A 21,377-nucleotide genomic window follows, 5' to 3' on the forward strand; every position below is an offset into this window, starting at 1 on the left:
AGAGCTGTTTGGGAGATGGGGGTGTGACATTCGCCTGCTGTTATCTAGACCAGTGATCTGCTAGGTCTCTCCAATCCTTGACTCTGGGAGCCAGCCTGACCCTGCTCTGCTGTGCGAACACCCACTCCTGGGCTGTTCATGCACAGCCTCTGGCATGTAAGCTGCACCCAGCTACTTGCAACCGAATGACACTAGCCAATATCTCAGGTCCCAGACACAACTGTAGGAACCTCCATCTTGCAGTGTCCAGTTCTGCCCACTGGGCCCTGCAAGCTTCTATGAGTTCATCAATTTAGCAAAGAAATTGATATGTACCAGGCTTGTTATCCTAAGGGGAGTCTCTGACACACTTCAAACCAAACAAACTGCTTCAGGTAGAATAAACAAACAGATTTATGATCTACAAAAGACAGATTTTAAGTGATTATAAGTCAAAGCGCAAAAAGTCAGATTTGGTCAAATGAAATAAAAGCAAAACGCATTCTAAGCTGATCTTAACATTTTCAATACCCTTACAAACTTAGAGGTTTCTCACCCCAGGCTGACTGGTTGCCCTTCAGCCAGGCTCTCCCCTTTGATCAGCGCTTCAGTTGCTTGGTGGTGGTGTCTGTAGATGGAGGTGGAAAAGAGAGGAGCATGGCAAACATCTCTCCCTTTTATCATGTCCTTTTTCCCTCTTGGCTTTACCTCCCACTTCAAGGTCAGGTGAGCATTACCTCATCGCAGTCCCAAACTGACCAAGGAAGGGGGGTGACTCACTCGAGAGTCCAACGGATCCTTTGTTTTGTCTAGGCTAGTGTCTTGTCCTTCCTGTGAGGCTGGGCTGGGTTTGTCCCATACATGCCTGATGAGGTGTGAACTGCCCGTCTGCTTTTGGAGAGTTTTGCCTGGGCTTGTTTTAAGCCATAAGGACACTTGTCAGCCTCATAACTATATACATGAAATTACAACCAGTAACAGGGGTGGGCAAACTTTTTCCCTGAGGGCCACACTGGGGTTGCAAAAGTGTATGGAGGGCCGGGTAGGGAAGCCTGTGCCTCTCCAAACAGCCTGGCCCCACCCCTATCCATCCCCTCCCACTTCCTGCCCCCTGACTGCCCCTCTCAGAACTCCTGACCCATCCCACCCCCTGCTCCTTGTCCCCAACCACTCCCTCCCGGGACCTCCTGCCGCCTCAACCGCCCCGAGCTGGTGGCAGAGGGTGGGGGTCACTGGGCAGAGGAGACCCACGGGGTTGGTCTATGTCCTCCAGTTAGATTGTGCCCCCGCAAGTGCAGAAGTACAAGTCCTCCGTCCCACTAGTCCATGCTGCCGTCTCTACTGTTCACTCACTTTTCAAAGATTTTGTCCTGAGCAATAGAACTAGATTCCACCCCTCAGCAGCATGTCCTGCAGCCCTTCCTGGGTCAGCCCTCACGCTGCGCAGCAGGGCCGTCATGGGTTCCTCGCTTGGTCCAGCTTGGTTGCAAGGCTCCTACTCTGGAACTGAGCAGCACCCCAAGGGCTCCTTCCCTGGGGACCCCTCGCCTCTCCATGAGTCCTCCATGTCCCCAGCCTTCCTGCTGAACCACCCTCTTGGACTCTGCTCACTGATCACAGCTCCCCACCAAGTCATGCCCTGTATCGACCTGCTTTCTCCTCGTAGCTCCTCCATCAGGCTGCAGCCACAGCTCTGTCCAGCCTTTCCACTCATGCGGCCATCCAGAGCACCTCCCACTGCCCTGCTGCCTGCACGCAGACCGAAGTCACTTGGGCCCTGCAGCTCCTTTTATAGGGCCTGCTGGGCCTTGATTGGCTGCCCCTGCAGCCTCTTTCATTGGCTGTGTCCCACACAGCCACTCTAGGCAGCTTGGAAGACCTCTTGATTGTGACCCCATGTGCCCCCTCCCATGCGTCACCTCCGTTAAAATTAGATTCAGAGGTTAGATAGCAGAGACAGCGGATTAAGGTTAAGCTGGGAAGATAGGGCTAGGGTGAAAGGATTCAGGGTAGATGTTAGGGCCAATTATAAGGTTAACATTTAGGTAATGTGATGGGGCAAGACCAGATGGCTATGGAAGACCAGATGGCTTTTGGGATCCGGGAAGTGGGCGGGTGAAGCCTAGAAGGGGGATCCACAGGACCTAGATTCAAAATAATTCTGGGAGATAACTAATGAAATAACAGGGACAGGAGTGTGGTCAAAGGGTCAAACGAAGGGAACCGGATGGGGACACCGAGCCGAGAACCCCGGACAGCACCCACTGCTCTCAAAGCGTCAAGGGAGTCAGAGGACACTGCCCAGAGAAACTCTGCCGGATATGTGAGCAGACCGAGGATTGAAAATAGGCCCACAGTCACAGGAGACTCCATCGGCCAACCTCCTCACTCTGGTTTTGTAGATGGCCATTTTAGCTAGGGCCAGGAGGAGGTTGACCAGGAGATCTGTGACTTGTGGGGCCACGGATAGGGAGTGCATAAATAAGGGAGGGAAAAGTGCAACCAAAAGCGTAATAAAATATTAGTGAGGAGCCGGAATAGGGGCTGCAACCTGGCACACTCCAGGTATATGTATGCAAGGGTTTCATCACGCCGCAAAAGGGGCAGTGTCTGGGATTGAGGTGAACCGCGCCAAGTACACACCGTGCTCACGGCTCTGTAAAGGAGCCGCCAACTGACATCCCGGTGGGCCTCGGACTAAGGTGGAATATAGGCTGGCCCACCGGGGCTCCTCACCCTCCAAAGGTGGCAGGAGGTCCTGCCATTTTGTATCGGGGTGGGACACGAGGGTGAGGGTGTGAAGGGTGGGAGCACGAGCATGTATAGATGTTTTCTTGGCGCGTTTGAAAGCAGACCGGCTCATCTTGTGCAGCCGGCTTCCAGTGAAGGGTGAGGGGGGTCGGTTGGGTCCACGGGGCAGGGGTCAATTAAAAGGTCCAGCGGGCCTGGGGTAGAGGGGGGCAGGGCGTGCCCTCATGCAGGACCCGGTCGAGATAAACCCGAGCACGGGCGGCAAAGTGGCCTTCACCTCCTGAAGTATGCGCCAGGGAGTACAAGGTCGAGAGCCCCATGCGCTGAGCGAGCGTCAGGGGATCCGCCAGTCTCCTCGGTCATAGTCCAGGAGGTCTCCGACTTGTGACCTTTGCCAGGACCAACCTCTGGTGCACCGAGCGGACTCCCCACCTGCACACGGAGCTGGGGGTTGTTAGCAGGGGCTCCGCGAGGAGATCTGCCCCTCGGTGGCCGCACGGGACCTGGTCGTTGAAAAGTTTCCAGGTCCGGAGGAGGTCCTGGTAGAAGACTGGCAGCCCGGAGAGGTCTCGCGGAAGACCTCTCGGATGGAGATAAAGGAGCTGCCGGTCGTATCGGAGCCCTCGGAAGCGGCGCAGGAAGGCGTGCGCCAGTATGCTCCACGCCGGACTACCTGCGCTATAAAGGAGCCTCTGCAGGGCCTGGAGGCGGAAGACATGGACCTGAGTAAGCAGACATTTTAGGCCCTGCCCTCCCTCCTCCACAGGTAGATGGAAAACCCCTGCAGGGACCCAGTGCAGTCCTGACCAAAAGAACTCCAGAATCGATGTCTGGAGGTTGGCCAGGAAACCCGGGGCCGGGACCAGGGTGTTGAGCCGGTACCAGAGCATGGACAGGACTAGTTGATTAAGCACCAGCGCTCTCCCTCGAAGGGAGAGGTACCGGAGTAGTCCTGTCCATTTCCGGAGCCGCTCTATCACCCCACCCTCTAAATTCTGCCAGTTCTCCGGCGGAGAGGGATGCGTGGCAGAAAGGTAAATGCCGAGATAGAGCAGCGGACCCGTGCTCCACCGGATGGCCTGAAGCGCGGGTGGGAGGGAGCTCGCCTGCCACCAGTCCCCTACCACCAAGCCAGAGCTCTTGACCCAGTTGACCCGGGCAGAGGAGGCTGCCGAATAGACGGCCTGGCAAGCCTCCACCCATGCCAAGTCGCCTGGGTCCTGGACCACGAGGAGCACGTCATCAGCGTACGCTGACAGGACCAGCCACAGCTCTGGCTCCTGCAGTACCAACCCTGTCAACCTCCTTCGGAGGAGACAGAGGAAGGGCTCGATCACCAGAGCGTACAGCTGGCCTGAGAGGGGGCACCCTTGCCGTACTCCTCGCCCGAAGCTGACTGGTTCGGTCAGGGTCCAGTTGAGCCTGACAGACACTCTGCGAGGCGTACAGCGCCGGAGAAAAAACCCAAACTGGGGTCCGAAGCCAAACACTTGAAGAGTGCTCAGAAGATACCCGTGATCCACCTGTCGAACGCCTTCTCCTGATCTAAGGACAGAGGCGAACGACAGATCATCCCTACACCCGAGTTCCAAAAGGTCCCGGACCAGATATAGGTTGTCAAAGATGCTGCAGCCGGGACGGTGTAGGTCTGGTCTGGGTGGACCACGTTCGCCAGCACGGATCCTAGCCACAGCGAGATTGCTTTTGCCACGCCTTTGTAGTCCATGCTGAGGAACGAGATGGGACGCCAATTTCGTAAATCGCGGCGGTCCCCCTTCTTCAGCAATAAGGCGAGCATGGCTCGCCTGCACAAAAGAGGGAGGACCCCACTCTGCAAAGACTCGGCCCAGACAGTGATTAGGTCTGGGCCGAGGACGTCCCAGAACACGCGGTAGAACTCCACGGTCAGTCCGTCCATGCCCGGAGATTTATTGGTGGGCATGCGACGGAGGGCTTCCGAGAACTCGGCCAGAGTGAGAGGCAGCTCTAGCCGGTCTCGGTCGCCCGCGCTGACCGTCGAGAGCTCCTCCCAGAGCACTCTGCAAGCGTTAGGATCGGTCGGATTCGGGGAGAAAAGGCTTGCGTAGAAGGCTCTCACCCTCCCGCACATCTCCACTGGATCCGTGAGGGGGGTGCCATCTTTCTGCCAGTAGGCAGTGACATGTTCTTAGCCCCCCTCTTTTTCTCCAGGGCATAGAAGAAGCGGGAGCCGCAATCCATCTCCCAAAGGAGACGGATGCGGGATCGAACAAAGGCAACCCAGGCCCGATGGTCCTCGAGTGCCCGGAGCTCATCCCGCTTCTCCCGGCATGCTCCACAGAGGGGCGGATCCTCGGGGCTGGCGGCCAGACGCCTCTCCAGCTCTAAGACCTCCCGTTCCAACTGCTTTATCGCCGCATCCCTCCGTCGGCTGGCGCCCCGGGTGTAGTCACGGCAGAAGAGCCGGGCGCGCACCTTCCCTAGGTCCCACCACCGCCGCGCTGAGGGAAAGGCACGCTGCTGCCCTCGCCAGGCCAGCCAGAACTCCCGGAAGGATGCCACGAAGCCCGCGTCCTCCAGCAAGCTGTTGTTGAAATGCCAATAGGCCGGCCCCGGCCTCTCCGCGCAGAGGGAGGCTGTCACGGTGGCTAAATGATGGTCAGAAAATGGGGCCGGCCGGATGCTGAAGGAGTGGGCTCATAAAAGATGAAAGCATGATAAATAAATGCGGTCCAACCGGGAGTGGCGCGACCGATGGGCCTCCACCCGGACAAAGGTGAACGTGGAAGTGTCATCCGGGTGGTGGTCGCGCCAGACGTCCACCAGGGAGTGGTGTTCGACTATCTCCTGGAGGACGGCAATGGTGGCAGGGCTCTGCTCAGTCCCCGAGCGGTCCCGCTCCTCAAGGGTGATGTTAAAGTCCCATCCCAGGACCAGGCACTCATGAGGATCCAAGGTGCCGAGGAAGGCAGACGCCTGCTGATAGAATTGCAGCCGCTACGGACTCGCTGCCGGGCCATAGATGTTAATGAGGTTGATTACGAGCCCCTCCATGCGGACCCGGAGGTGCAGCAGGTGGCCTGGCACAGCCTCGGCAACCCCCAGCACCTCAGGCCGTAGGTTGGGAGAGAACAGGGTCGCCACTCCAACCATACGAACTGTGAGATGGTTCAAATAGAGCCTGTCCCCCCATTCCAGCCGCCAGCTGTCCTCGGCGGCTGGCTCCGTATGGGTCTCCTGCAGGAAAACCACAGAGTACCCCCCTCCCGAAGGAAGGAGAGCAGCTGGGAGCTGCGGAGCCCCATCCTACAGCCATGGGTGTTCAATGTTGTGATGGTAAGAGGTGCCATGAGGAGGGCTGGGGGGGATCCTCGCCGGCAGGGATGCTCGCGGCTCCCAACGGGCCGCACAGCAGTCCGTGACCTACCCGTAGGTGAGTAAGAAGTCACGGAAGAGGCGGACCCGCTGGTAGGCCGCGGCGCCCTGCTTCCCAGTCCTTTTAACCCTCCCCCATGAGGGCCCTTGCAGCCGGAGGATTTGAATGAAAGTCCCCCCATTGCTGGAGAGCGAGCTGTACTTTGTTGCGGGAGCCACGGACGTCTTCTAGAAACTCCTGCAACTCCTCTCGCAGCGCATGGGAGGGTGGGGTTACGGTCTCCTGGTTACTCCCCGACAGGGCCCTTGGTACAGCCCCGTGGCCCACTGAGACGGGCAGACAGGGTGCGGACCCCCGACGGGGCTCCTGATGAGTTGGCCCCACTAGGCCCGCTTGGAACCCTGGGGTGATAGGAGGTGGCGGAGGGAGGATGGCAGCCCCTGGTGGGTCAGGACGAGTAAACACAAAGGCCACTCCCTGGGGGTCATCTGTTGGAAAAGGGAAGGAGACAGCCCCAGGGCGGCAATAACATCTCGGGAGGTGGACGGGATAGGATGGGGCAGGGGCAGGGTTAGAGGTGAGAGTCTGGGCGGGGAGAGGGCTCTCAGTGATGCCGGGCGCAGGCTCTATGGTGGATTTGGCAGCCACAGCATCAGGAGGTGGACTCGCTTCTGTAGGGCCCTCTCCCGGGAAGGAGGTCGAATGCTCCTCACCAACGAGGGGTGCCCCTGGTGGCTCAGGTCCCGGCTGCATGGCACTGGCCGTCGCCTCAACAGGCTTGGCGGCTCTCAGCGGGGTGCCCTCTGCAGCTGGGTTGATGGAGGAGTCCAGGGGCTCCTCGGAGGTGGGAGCGGAAGCAACGGTTAGGGGGAGGGAGCATGGGGAAAGGGGGGCTGGAGTGAAGTCGCCCAGATCGAGGCCCGCTGGCTTAGGGTCGTCCTCCCGCTGGGTGACCGGGGTCAGACCCTGGGCCTCGATCTCCTCATATATAGACAGGAAATCATTTTCCGCCACCCCGGGATTCTCCCCGCTGGCAGTTGACGCGCCAGTCGCTTCAGGGCACACTGGGGTTTCAGATGGCGCCTCGGGAGTCTTGGAGGGGAGGGACTGCCATGGAGGGGAGATGCTGCCTTCCAGTGCTGCCACGTCTTCCCCAGCCGGCACCGGTGGATGGAAGACACCCATGGGTAGAGCGGAAGGCTCGGCATCGGTGCCCCCCTTCCTGGTCTTCCGGGGGGCCTCCGCGTCAGATGGGAGGAGCGGAGCTCGAGCCTTCCGCTTGCCCCACTTCCCCTGGACTAGGGCCCAGCCCTCCATGGCTTCATCCGGGGGCTGGCTAGCAGGGGTTGTGTCGGGGGCAGAGGCGATGGCTCAGGGACTCGAGGGGATAACGGTGGGGCAGCACAAGGGAGGGAAGATTCCCCTTGGGGCGGGCCCTCTCCCATGCCCGGCGGTGTCCCTGCCGCACCCTCCTCCACAGGCCCCACCAGATTGCAAGCAGCGGGGGCGGAGCTCTCCCGCTCGTCTGGGCATAGTTGGGGAGGTGCCCCTTGGGCCCCGAGCGGGAGCAATGGTGGACTGGGAAGGAGAAGGGGTGGTTTCGGGAGCCGGGCAGCCAGGGGCACCAGCGATGACGGGGCCGGTGCCCTGCCAGGGCTCGGGGTCCCGGATGCCCCTCCTAGGCGGGCCAAGGGGCAGTCCCTCCGGACGTTGCCCCATCGCCCGGCAGAGGTAGAACCGGGCCTCCCCCGTGGAATAATGCACCCGGTAATGGGCCTCCTGGTAGGGGACTAGGAAAGACCCCTCCAGCGCCTCTCCATCACACGCCACCGGTGGCAGTTGAAGCTGCACCTGCCGGTGGAACGAGAGGACGTGACAGGATAACTTCTCCTCACCTCCCTTGCTGGCTAATGATGAAAATGGCTCAGTAGATTGTGACCCTTGCCTCTAGAGGAAGAATGGTTACGTGGAGGGTCACAGCGAGCCTCTGAGGCTAGCGAAATCCGCCAGGAAACGTGGGACACACGGAGGCAAGGACAGAGCTTTGTCACAAGTGGTCTCACAAGTGGGATTTCATTCACAGCGTGGCAGAAGAAAGAGGTTTTAAAAAAAAAAGTGCACTGGGGTTTTGGATTTTTTTTGTTTTGGTTTTTGTTTGTTTGCTTTATACCACAGTGGAGGAGGTGGTCAGAGCTCTAGTACAAGCCACGGCAGCCCAGCAGGAGGCCACCCGGGTTCAGGCAATGGTGCAACAGGAGTCTATGCGGCTACAGCAGGAAACCAATTACTGATGAGCCAGGCGACCCAAGAATGTGCCCTCTTGAGAGAGGTGGTGGACCAGCTGAAGATCCTCACCACCCAGGCCCAGGGGTCCGACGGGATGTGAACCCTGAGGGCCACTGGTTGTCTGCCAAAGATGACGTCAGAAGATGACATAGAGACATATCTCCTCTCATTCAAAAGGACTGCTCAGCGTGAGGCGTGGCCCCAGGAGCAGTGGGGCCAGTATTCTTGCCCCTTTTTGTGTGGAGAGGCCCAGAAGGCCTACTTTGACTTGTCTGCCACGGATGCCACTGACTATAACCCGTCTGAAGGCGGAGATCCTAGGCACGATCAGGGTAACGGCAGCGGTAAGGGCCCAGAGGTTCCATGAGTGGAAATACCAGGAGAACAAACCCCCAAGATCCCAGCTATTTGACCTCATACACCTCGCACAGAAGTGGTTACAGCCCGAGGTGTGGCGGCCGCAGGAGATTTTGGAGACCCTGGTCATAGACCATTACCTGCGGGGACTGCCACCAGATCTCCGCAAATGGGTAGGCCAGAACGATCCGTCCATGTACAACAAGATGATCACACTGGTAGAAAGACGGATGACAGCCAGGGAACTGACCCGACTACCCAAGGAAGATCCCTTTCGAAGCAAGCACCCGACCCCAACCCTGGAAGGTTGGGCAGCCAAACCCCTGGGGAGTCCTAGGTGGAAGAAGGGGGGGCCAAAAACCAGCAGGGACCCCAGAAGGAAGGGATTGGCCTGAGTGGGGGGGGAATCCCGGGACTAAATCCCCTAACCCCCGGATGAGGGGAGTGATTAACATCAATTATAGATGTTATGCATGTGGGGAGTGGGGACACATAGCAGCACAGTGTCCCAGCACCGAGGAGCCTATGCAATGTAACTTGGGGGATTTGGAGGTTCCATGCTCCCTTATCCACCTCGCGGGGGTTGCATTAGCCCCGCATAATTACACCAGGCCAGTGAGGATAAATGGAGCAGAGACTACAGCACTTGTGGACTCTGGGAGTGCTATCACCCTCAGTTCAGGTAATCTGGTAAAAAATAGTCAGCTGCTACAAGCCAAACGTGTAGCAGTGACGTGCATGCATGGGGCCGTGAGCCATTACCCCACCATCCCAGTGGAGATAGAGGTTCAGGGAAACCCCACTGAGGTGACCGTGAGCGTAGTTCCTCAACTCCCATATCCTGTAGTCATTGGGAGGGACTATCCAGGGTTTGATAATTTACTCCCCCCGGACAGGCTAGAGGGAGGTGGGGACCCTGAGGACAGTGACTCATCATCTGGGGAATGTCAACCCCCGATGTTTGCTGAGATTTCTCAGGATCTGTTCTCAGCCCCCCGAAAGACCCGGAAGACAAAAAAGGAGAGGAAGGCCGTGAAGGCCTTGGGAACCCGGATCCTGACCCAGGGCCAGAAGACCTCCCTAGTAGGCAGATGGACGCAAGCAGCCAACAGAGAAACTTCCACCACAGAAGGTGAGCCAGAAGCTGCCCCCAACCATGACGGCGGTGAGCCGTTGGAAGAAGCAGAAGCCGGACCCTGGGAGCTTGGGCAGGTTAGTCCCGGGAGAGAGACTTTTAGGCGGGACCAGGCGGAGGACCCCAGATATGATAACGCCAGGAAAGAGGTGGCTGAGATTGATGGGATACCCATGGATGGGAAGGTCCAGGGTCCTGGACCTTACTTTATAGTGAAGAAAAATCTCCTGTACCGCATGGTGCAAATGCAGGAGCAAGAGATACAACAACTTCTGGTGCCACAAAAACATCAAAAAGCCATATTGAGTCTCGCCCACAGTCATCTGTTTGGAGGACACCTAGGGGTAGAGAAAACCCAGGCATGGATCCTGCAGAGGTTCTTCTGGCCAGGAGTACATGAAGATGTCCCGCGATACTGCACCTCTTGTCCAGAGTGTCAGGTACACAGCCCTTGCCCACACTTGCAGGCTCCTTTGATACCTCTTCCAATAATAGAGGTTCCTTTTGAACAGATAGCCATGGATCTGGTAGGGCCCCTAGAGGAGACAGCTCAGGGCCACCAGCATGTGCTTGTAGTACTGAACTATGCAACCCGGTACCCGGAAGCTGTTCCCCTGCGCAACACAGCTTCCAAGACAATAGCTAAGGAGCTAGTACAGATCTTTGCCCGGGTTGGGCTACCCAAGGAGATATTGTCTGATCAAGGGACACCTTTCATGTCCAAGTTGATGAAAGATCTCTGTTCATTGCTCCATGTACAAGCCCTACGGACCTCTGTATACCACCCACAAACAGATGGCCTTGTGGAAAGGTTCAATAGGACCCTCAAAGCCATGATCAGGAAAGTGGTGAGCCGGGATGGGAAAGATTGGGATACCCTATTGCCTTACCTCATGTTCGCCATCCAGGAGGTTCCGCAAGCCTCCACGGGTTTCTCTCCATTTGAACAACTATATGGGCGCCACCCTCAGGGTATATTGGATATAGCCAGAGAAGCCTGGGAAGAGGAGCCAAATCCTGGAAGGAACATAGTTGAGCATGTTCTGCAGATGAGAGATCGGATAGCCCGAGTTACGCCCATTGTACGGGAACACTTGGAGAGAGCACAGGAGACCTAATGAACCCATTATAACCACCAAGCGAAGCTTCGACGGTTCCAACCAGGGGATCGGGTGATGGTACTGGTGCCCACAGCAGAAAGTAAACTGTTGGCCCCGTGGCAGGGACCCTACGAAATAATCGAAGCCGTGGGAGAGGTGAACTATAAGGTGCAGCAGCCAGGCTGCCGGAAATCGGAGCAAATTTACCACATCAATCTTCTAAAACCTTGGCATGATCGAGAGACATGCTTAGATATGCAGGAGACCCTTCCCCAGGAGGATAACTTACACGAGCAAGTGAGGATATCATCCGACTTGACGCCGATCCAAAAGATCGAGGCAGCCGACATGATTAATCGCAACAGAGATGTGTTCTCTACAAAACCAGGGCGGACGACTGAGACCTATCACCATATCCGCACAATCCCCAGAGCCAAGGTAACATTGAGACCCTACTGAATCCCAGCAGCCAAACGAGAAGAAATCAAGGCCGAAGTAAAGAAAATGTTAGAATTAGGGGTTATTGAAGAACCTTACAGTCAGTGGTCCAGTCCAATTGTTCTAGTGCCTAAACCTGACAGTACCATGAGATTCTGTAATGACTTTCGCCGACTGAATTAAATATCCCAGTTTGATGCATACCCCATACCATGCATCAATGAACTGATTGACCAACTGGGTAGTGCCTGATTCTTGACTACACTGGATCTGACAAAAGGGTACTGGCAGATTCCTCTGACCAAAGAAGCTAAAGAAAAGACAACATTCTCCACCCCGGATGGGCTATTCCAGTATACCGTCCTCCCTTTTGAGCTACATGGGGCCCCAGCCACATTCCAGCGCCTCATGGATAAGCTGCTGTGCCCCCATACTAGTTATGCAGCTGCATACCTAGATGATGTCATCATCCATACGCCAGACTGTGGAACCCACTTGGAGAAAGTTGAGGCAGTACTGCGCACCTTAAGGCGGGCTGGCCTCACTGCTAATCCCGCTAAATGCGCCATAGGGCTAGCAGAGGCTAGGTACCTGGGATATATTGTGGAAAGAGACATAGTGAAGCCCCAGACGAATAAGCTAGAGGCAATTCAAAACTGGCCCCGGCTGACCAGAAAGAAGCAGGTCCAGGCATTCCTAGGTGTGGTAGGAATATACCAACGGTTTGTTCCCCACTTCGCCACTAGGGCAAGTCCCCTAACAGACCAGGTGAAGGCCCAAGGTCCAGACATGGTAAAGTGGACCGACACAGCAGAGGGGGCATTTACAGACCTTCGGACGGCCCTCTGTAATGACCCCGTACTCATAGCCCCAAACTTTGACAGGGAATTTGTTTTACAAACAGACGCTTCCAAGGTGGGGTTGGGAGCAGTTCTGTCGCAAATAGTGGGAGAAGAGGAACACCCTATCCTCTACCTAAGCAGAAAGCTTCTCCCAAGAGAAAAGAAATATGCAGTAGTCAAGAGAGAATGCCTTGCTGTCAAATGGGCTATGGAGACACTGCGTTATTATCTCTGAGGCCGGCGATTTACTCTTGTGACGGACCATGCACCCCTCCAGTGGATGCAGCGGAATAAGGAAAAGAATGCAGGGGTCACCAGGTGGTTCTTGTCCCTCCAACCATTCCAGTTCCACATACGGCACAGGGCTGGATGCCACCATGGCAACGCTGATGGTCTGTCACGAGCATACTGCCTGGCGTCCAAAGTTGCCCAACTCTATGGTGTTGAGTGGAGGGGGGATATGTGACGGGGCAAGGCCAGATGGCTATTGAAAAGTAGTGGGAGATAGATATATTAGCTCCAGGCTAAACAAATCCCTGGTACCAGGATAAGTGAAATGGCAGCTGCTCCAGGTCAATTAAGACACCTGGGGCCAATTAAGAACTTTCCAGAAGGCAGGAAGAAGGCTAAGTTGATTGGGACACTTGAAGCCAATCAGGGGCTGGCTGAAACTAGTTCAAAGCCTCCCAATCAGTCAGGTGGGGGTGCATGTCAGGAGCTGTGGGAGGAAGTTGCGCTGTTGGAGAGGCTGAGTAGTACACACCATATCAGGCACAAGGAAGGAGGCCCTGAGGTAAGGGTGAAGTGGAGCTTGAGGAAGTGAGGACTGCTGTGGGGGAAGTAGCCCAGGGAATTGTACGTGTCATGTTTCTAAAAGGTCAGCTACCATAGCTGATACTATTAGGGTCCCTGGGCTGGAGCCCGGAGTAGAGGGTGGGCCCGGGCTTCCCCCCCACCTTTGCCCCCTGTTTAATCACTGAGACTGGGAGACAACAGAGACTGTGCAAGGAAGGATAACTTCTCCTCACCTCCCTCACTGGCTTATGATGAACATGGCTCAGTAGACTGTGACCCTTGTCTCTAGAGAAAGAAGGGTTACGTGGAGGGTCACAGTGAGCCTCTGAGGCTAGCGAAATCCACCAGGAAACGCGGGACCCACGGAGGCAAGGACAGAGCTTTGTCACAGTAAAAAGAAAAGGAGGACTTGTGGCACCTTAGAGAATAACAAATTTATTTGAGCATAAGCTTTTGTGAGCTACAGCTCACTTCATCGGATGCATTTGGTGGAAAAAACAGAGGAGAGATTTATATACACACGCACAGAGAACATGAAACAATGGGTTTATCATACACACTGTAAGGAGAGTGATCACTTAAGATGAGCTATTACCAGTAGGAGCGGGGGATGGGGGGAGGAAGAAAACCTTTTGTAGTGATAATCAAGGAGGGCCATTTCCAGCAGTTGACAAGCTCGTCTGAGGAACAGTGGGGGCGGGGGGGGAGGGAAATAACATGGGGAAATAGTTTTACTTTGTGTAATGACCCATCCACTCCCAGTCTCTATTCAATTCAATAATTGTATCCAGTTTGCAAATTAATTCCAATTCAGCAGTTTCTCATTGGAGTCTGTTTTTGAAGTTTTTTTGTTGAAGAAGTTTTGTTGTTCTTAGGTCTGTAATCGAGTGACCAGAGAGATTAAAGTGTTCTCCGAATACAGACTAACACGGCTGCTACTCTGAAACATTTAGGTGTCAGATATTGGCTTGCGGGCAGTCAAGCATAGTGGTTAGTGCAGGAGTTGGTAGCCAGGAGTCAGAGCCCAACGTCAGAGCCAGTTTACCTGGAGCGACGCAGAGCAGTGGCACAGCTGGGAAGAAGCAAGAACTATCACAGCACCGCTGGGCTTCAGTACCGGCCGGCTGATTTGACTCATCCCATCAGTCAAGCAGTGTAGCCAATTGGGCCGCCTATTACAGGCCAGCAGCACGAATTAGGTTGCCAGGAAGACTGGCTAGCTGCATGCTCTGATTCCTGACACTAGCAGCCTCCTGACTCTGGGGGTTTATGCTTGGTCAGGTTTTATGCAAAACTAAAACACCCACCCACACTGGCTTCTCTGTTAGGGAGATGAACCCCCAGGAGGGGGAAAGAGCTGCTGAAAGTCAAGGACAATATTGGCCTGAGAACAAACGGGGGTAAACTGGCCAAGAATGAGAAGAAGGTGACTAACCATCAGAGGGGAGAGATTCTTGAAACGCCTCCCAGCCAGAAAAGGAGGGCAAACAATCAAAGTAGTTTTCAGATGGAGTGTGATATATTCATGAGTGGGACGGGGTTGTCTGTGTTGGCAGGGATGAGGCAGGAGATCCCGTCCATCCTATGTCTTATGGATCGGCTGTTGTGAACCACCTGGATGGCACCTTCTCTGCTACAGCTGGGTGGATCAGAAATTCAAGCTGGGGACATAGGTGGCCGGTATCGAAGGCCTGAGCACGCTAAACCTGCCCTGACCCAAGCTAGGGCCCTGCCCATGTTCTGCCAGGAGGTTCCACCCTCCCACCCCCTCCTCCCTGAAGCCAGCGGGGGCAGCACAGCCCATCCCAGTCCTGGGTAGGGGGCTGGAGGCTCAGGCCACCGCTGGGTGGGGCCAGCCTGGCACTTGGGGGGTTGGTGGCTTGGTCCGGTGCTAGGTGAGGGGGCGGCCAATGTGGCTGAGGCAGAAGGACCAGGGCTCCTCCAGCTGCAGTTTGGGGGGGGTCTCAGGGCTCTGGTCTGTAGGGGTGTGGCCTCAGGCAGAAGGGGTGGGGCCAGCGGGCTACTCCCTCCAAAGTGTGGGGGGTTCAACCGCTGTCCATGGCTGGGGGGTGGGTTCCATATTTCTCAGCATGTCAATTCTTCATGCTCTTTGTCATTTAGATTTGGAGCCTTCAACCTCCAGCTTTCTGGAACTGGAGTCCAGGAGGTGTGATAAAATCCGCGAGTCCCCTGAAGAGGGGCTGGAGGCAGAGGTAACATGAATCCTGCCCCCCCCAGCCCTCCCATCTCCTCTCTCTTTCCTGCTTACTCACTGTGTCTCTTTCCCACTCTAGGACTTCGCTGTCACCTACACGATCATCCCAATGCTCAGCTCTGCCACCCCTCCAGTGCCACCATCAGTGAAATGAACTGAAGCCGGGAGGAGCAAACAGGGCCATGTGTACAGAGGTGCTATCCTGACACCTCCAGCGAGAACCTCAGTGAAGAGAGCGGGTGTTTTCAGAGGGCTGGTGGGCAAACAGGAATTCCCGTTCACCAGACGGTTGGACGTTTTGACACTTGGTTTCATTTCTCTTCAGAGTGAAAACTAAAGCTGTCAAAATCCACCCCAAAGCGCCCAGCACTCGCCCAGATATGGGAGAGCCACGTTCTCCAAATCGAGCCGAAGAAAGAGTTGAACCTCTGAACTCCAACCACCAACCAATGACTATTAGTTCTACAAAGTGGAACAGCCCCCAGCAGAAGAGATCAAGCGGGGGGTTAGACCCATGATCTGGGAGATTCAAGTTCAAATCCCAGCTCCACTTGATTGGGAGCAAGACTGTTGAACCTCTTAAGTGCAGATGTTTCCATGGTTCGGTCGACATAAGCTGCCTTGCACCAACCTAACTCTGCTCTGTAGACCAGGCCTCAGATATGGGCTGTAGTTGGGCATAGACAGAGACACAGGGTTTAAGACCCAAAAGGGTCCATCATGGGTCACTAAGCAGCACACAGCTGCCCCATAACAAGCCCACCCACAAGAATTAGACCCCATTAGACCAGCCCTCAAGAGACTGAACTATGCGAGCCAGTCTCAGAAGAGGCAGGGGCCGGGCACCGCTTGAGTGAGATACACAAGAGGAGCCAGAAAAACCCTACAACCTTAGGAAGTACAACGCAGAATGTCCTGGAGATGGGGGCTCTTTGAACAAGCAGATCTGGGTGCATGTTGAGGGACATTGTCTGGTTCCACTGCCAGCCTCTGAACTTCCCAGAAAACCTGCCAACAGAGACACGACTGCAGGGAAAACACACAACCCCTTTGGGACTTAGCTCAGTCTTAAATCGGTGCAGGGCTTCTGACAACAGACCCATTGACACCTTTCCTGGTTTCCTTCTTCCTTGGTCTGGACTACGATGTCTCCTTCCTCAGGGCTGCAGTTCCTCTGCTGGCCACTGAGGGCAGCATGACACAGCTAAACAAATAAAAGTCTGGCAGTCAGAAAAACCGCCCTTAAAGAGGAGGTATCAGGCGCATTTGGGGTAGGGATGTGGGAGAGGTGGCGGCACCAAGGGAGGCAAAGGTGCAGCGAGATGCAGATGAGTTGAGGTGAGAGAGCGGTGAGGGTTGACCTCCCCCAAGAGCCATCCAAATCTCCCCTCCCCTCCCCAAGTGCAAGACACACTGCTCCGACCTGCCTTCTCCAGCACAAACACATGGGGAGCCAGAAGTGCTTTTGAGATCTGCACCTGTGTTTGCATGTTGGATCAGTGCCTCATCAGCTCTGCAGAGGTTCTCCAAGGTGCAGGAGGGGAGTGGGGTCTTGGGGCTTGGCGGGGACTGGGAGCCAGGACTCCTGGGTTCTGTCCCTGGATCTGGGAGGGGAGCAGGGTCTGGTGGGTTGGAACAAAAAGGGACTCCTTGGCCCCCTACTTGGGTTCCAGTTGCAAGGGATGTCCAGGAGCCGACCCCATAGCCCAGCTGCAGCCGGCTCCCCTTGCCACCTTGTTTCTCGTGAAGACAGAGGTGCTGCTGAACACGCAGCAACTAAGGGGGCTGTCTGCTTCGTGTGGGGACATGGCTGTGGGCTGTCACTGCATTTCCTGTGTTTGTCACTTTTCAAAGAGGAGCAGAGACAGGGCCAGTGATTGAGCTAAGAACCCAGCTCCCACCCCAGAGCAACCGGCTCCGCATGGTGCTAACTCTCCTTCTGCCTGTGCTGGGTAAGTCGCCTCCTTTGGCCCCCATCCCTCTGTCTATCTATCCAGAGATCCCCCCACCCCATCCCTCCATCCCTCTCCACCTCCGTCCCCTCCCAAGAGCTCTCACCCCATAATGGTCCTCACTTGATTGGGGAGCATGGCCTATTGGTCACAGTCACAACCCCTGACTGCCAACGGGCATGCAGGAAGGGGAGCCCTGGTTGTCTCTGAAGAGTCGGGGTGTCCTCCCATACCTCAGGGAGGGACCCTTTGGGTAGCTGTGTCAGAGCCTTAGGCTTCCCTCTTCTCTGCTCTCCTGGAGCCGGTGTCTGCAAGTCTCCTCACCTGCATCTCTGCCCCCCAGATCAGCTCATTGCCTGTCTTGTAATGCCTCCAGCAGATGAAGCATTTGCTGCATGTGTGGTGGGGCAAGGGGAGGGGCTGGCTGAGCCCAGAATAATCCCTGAACCCCTTGTGGCCCAGCGTGGGGTTTCTACACCCATCACACGCCCCCTCTCCAGCTTCTCCCCTGGCCCGTGTTCATAGGGTGACCAGCTAGCGAATGTGAAAAATGGTGACACTTTTTTTCACGGTGCGCAGTATAGTTCTCTATAGAAGACAAAGCCCCAACTATCGGGACGGTCCGATCGGGACGCCTGGTCACCTTAGTTGTCCCCAGCTGGGAGTGACGTCTCCTGTCCTTGCTGAGAGGCCCTTGCCAGAGAGGAGTGTTGGGTGGTGGGCGCACTCTCCTCTCGTCCCACTGCAGGATTTGAAAGTGCCAGTGGGTGGGGAACATTGGGGGTCCCCCCTTCTAGCCCTCTCCTCTCCCCACGGGCAAGATGTCTCCTCTGGAATCCAGCAGCAGCATCACTTGAGATTCCTGGCCAGGGTTACCCAAGATCGACTGTACCCCACCTCCAGAGTTCTTCCCGCCCTCATGCTAGCCCCCCGTAATGTCATCCCCCCTTAACGATGTCTCTTCCTCTTCCATTCCCGTATCGCCTCTCCGGGGGCTCTGACCTGTTCTCCTCTCCCGCGCAGCCTGTCTCCCGACTGTCCCATGGCTGGTCTCACCCACAGGTAACCGTCTCTCCTGCCTTTCTGAGATGCTCCCTCCGGGGTTGGGGGAGGGTCTTGGAGTGGGGGAACCTCCCCTCTGATCATGCTGCAGGCATTGCAGGTGTTAGGCAGAGGTAGGCCTGTTGCATTTTCCTGCGATCTGACGGATGGCAGCTCGGACCCAGCCTCCGGTGGATGGGACTGGAGAGCATCCCTGCCTGAGGCCTATTTGGTGAGATGAGTTTGTGGGATGTCAGTTCCCAGTGAAACAGGGGCTCCCCAGGGTCGCTGACTGCTCCCTGCACTGACGGCCACAACAGAGAGCCTTGGAATTCCATGGGGAAAGATTTGGGGAGGTCCCAAAAAGCCCCCTTCTCAGCATCTGTCTCTCCTTTTAGCTGCAGAGCCTCGGCTTCCCTCCCCAACACACTCCACTGGCCAGAGAAGTTTGGAGATACGGAGGCGGGGGGCGAGGGGAGCGAGTGGGGGTTGGGATTTGCCGGTGAGATGGGCTGACTGAGCTACGGGACTGGAGGGCCCTGCTGGGTCTAACCTGGGCCAGACTCCAGAATGGCTGTCGTATAAAGCCCTCAGGGATTTTAGATGCCAGCCCCCAACCCCGTCACTGACTGCGACCCCACAGGACCTCCCTCCCCCACTGGAGGGTCTCTGACCCTCGGCCGTGCAGCACCTGCCAGCAGCCCTAGGCCAGTGCACTCAGCACGACCATCTGCCCGGCCCCGGCGTGCTGAACGCTGGGTTGTCCAGCTGGATGTGCTGGGCCTGCCGAGCTGGGCAGATGGATCCATCCAGACAGGGCCAAGCCATGTCTGTAGCTGTCCATGGTGCAGGGGATACTTGAGAGCAACGGGCCATGGAACTTGGGCTCTCCTCTCAACGGACGAGTGGTCCCTTCAGGGCAGGGGATGGCACATTTTGAGGGACCCTTTGGGGGGCACATGCCCGGGCTGCCCACAGAGCCACCAGGAGCTGCAGAGCTGATACCTTCAAGCAGCAATTGAAAACCAGGCTGCAAAACCCACCCCATTCATGGAGGAAACCCATCCCCCTGCTCACATCCGGCAGCGCTTCTCACCGTCCTCTCTCACCCGGCAGCTGCAGTTGAGCACAGATGCTGCCTCCCATGGGCCCTGTGAGCCACACAGCTCAGGACAGGGAAAGGGAGCTGGTTCACGTGAACAGTTCACGTGAACTGCCCATTTGGGGAGGCTAGTCCCCAGCCCACCCCTTCCACCCCCCTTCCCTGCCAGAGCCCCAGCCCCCCTCCCCGTGGTCAGAGGAGCCCTGCCCCAGTCGCCCCGAGTCCCAGCTTGGTCTGGGGCCATGGGGGAAGAGTACAGAACCATGATGGGGCCTTGGGGCAGAGCATGGGCAGGGCCACACCTGGCAGTTTGGGGAGCCTTAGCCTCCCCTGACCTGTGATACCGACCTCCCGTGCTGGTGGGGCTGGGAGGACCAGTGTGGATCACGCATGGGGTGGGCCAGTGGGATCGGCCTATGAAAGAGAAACTGCAATTGTGCCCTGGGGGCCGTGCTGGGCGCTCCATGCCCATGCCCACGCCACAGGGGATTCGGATAGATCGGCAGCACTTGGAGCTTCGTGGAGGCCGCTCACAGACGGGTGGGAAGAACCACCCAAACAGAGAGATCCCGTAATCACCATGTCCTTGGCTTTCCTTCTCTCCCACCTCCAAAGCGTTTCCAGGCGTGGCTCCCCGGGACCCGGTGCTGTCTGCAAACCTCCACAGGCCCTCCTACCTCCCCGGGGAATCCCTGAACCTCACCTGCTCCGTGCCCGGAGGGGACCAGGTGGTGCAATTCCAGCTGTGGAAGGACGGGGAAGCACAGCCCGCCACGGACAGCCACAGGCAGCGGGTTCACAGCTTCCCTCTGGCACAACTCGGGGTGCAGGACTCTGGGACATACACCTGTCTGTACTGCATGCGGCAATCCAAGGGACAGAGGCAATCCTGGAGGAGTAACCCCATCTCCGTCTCTGTCTACGGTACCGTGAGCGCCTGCTCTGGGACTGTGGTTCCACGGGCAGGTTATTAAAGATTGAGTGGGAGGAGGAGAGCAGTTTCCTTTTCTGCGAGGTGGTCACAGGCTGGGAAACTGAGCCCCTGGGTGGACGATATTCTGCCCAGCAGATGTCGGGGCAGAGATACCACCTCCAATGGGTTATCAGCGGATGGGAGGGATGTTCGCACTGGGTTACTAGAGAGCATAATTTACCCGTGGTTTATCACAGGATATTTCATAGATGCGGAGCTCAGTCCTGGGCTGGGAGATGGGAGGAGAGTCTACTATATGTTCCTGTGCTGTGGTCTTGCTACCACCTATTACCCGCTGCCCCACTCCCCCGCAGCACTGATCCTCTGTCTCTAGTCCAGACGCCTCCAGCCAAGCAAGAGTCATCTCCTCCACCCAGCATTGTCCAGCCCCCTTTCCAGGCCTCCATTTCTCCCTAAATCTCCAACCCTGTCTACACATCACCCTCACCTTCCCAGCCATCGCTGAGCATAGATCCCCCATCTGAAGCAGTGAATGAAGGGCTCCCCCTGCTCATCAGCTGCATGGCCCCCGGTGACACCGGCGACTGGAGATTTCAATTCTACAAGGATGGAGATGAGCTGGTTCCTGGGGACGCTGGGTTTGAGATCAGCACCACAGAGCCCAGTACCAGCTCTGTGAATGTCTCCGTGCTCAGCATCCCCAGGCCAGTCTCAACAACACCAGGGAATTCACCTGCGGGTACGAGGAGAACTTGAGCAGGAGGTGGTCCTGTCCCGCAGGAACCAGGCCGTGAATATCACCATGAACATCGCAGCAACCGGTGAGTTTCCCTCTCCAGAGAGTGTCTGCTCAGCTCCAATACATAGAACATCCCTCTTGGTTCCTGACCAGTCCCTTGTCCCCTTTTCTCTTCTGTCACAAGCAGCCTGGGCCCAACCTAGAAACATGCTGCTGCCATGTGGGATCCTCATGGTTCTGGGCATGGCTCTGGCTGCCCTCGTCTACTACTGCAGGAGGAACAAGAGAGGTACGTCAGGGAATTATAGCCACCGGACACTCCCAGAGCTCTAGGTATTTGACTCCCCCTTGCACCC

General features: G+C 56.6%; 1 long non-coding RNA gene across 1 annotated transcript; it reads right to left on the minus strand.

The window, feature by feature from the left end:
* Positions 1–549: 549 nt before the first annotated feature.
* LOC122456522 lies at positions 550–18,112 on the minus strand. The gene is made up of 3 exons (XR_006275454.1): positions 18,103–18,112; positions 3,711–3,718; positions 550–687 (listed from the first exon to the last, which is right to left on the minus strand). It is a non-coding gene; the product is annotated as an uncharacterized LOC122456522 (long non-coding RNA).
* Positions 18,113–21,377: the final 3,265 nt, after the last annotated feature.

Source organism: Dermochelys coriacea, chromosome 13 (genome assembly GCF_009764565.3).
Source record: "Dermochelys coriacea isolate rDerCor1 chromosome 13, rDerCor1.pri.v4, whole genome shotgun sequence".
Taxonomy (NCBI): Eukaryota; Metazoa; Chordata; order Testudines; family Dermochelyidae; genus Dermochelys; species Dermochelys coriacea.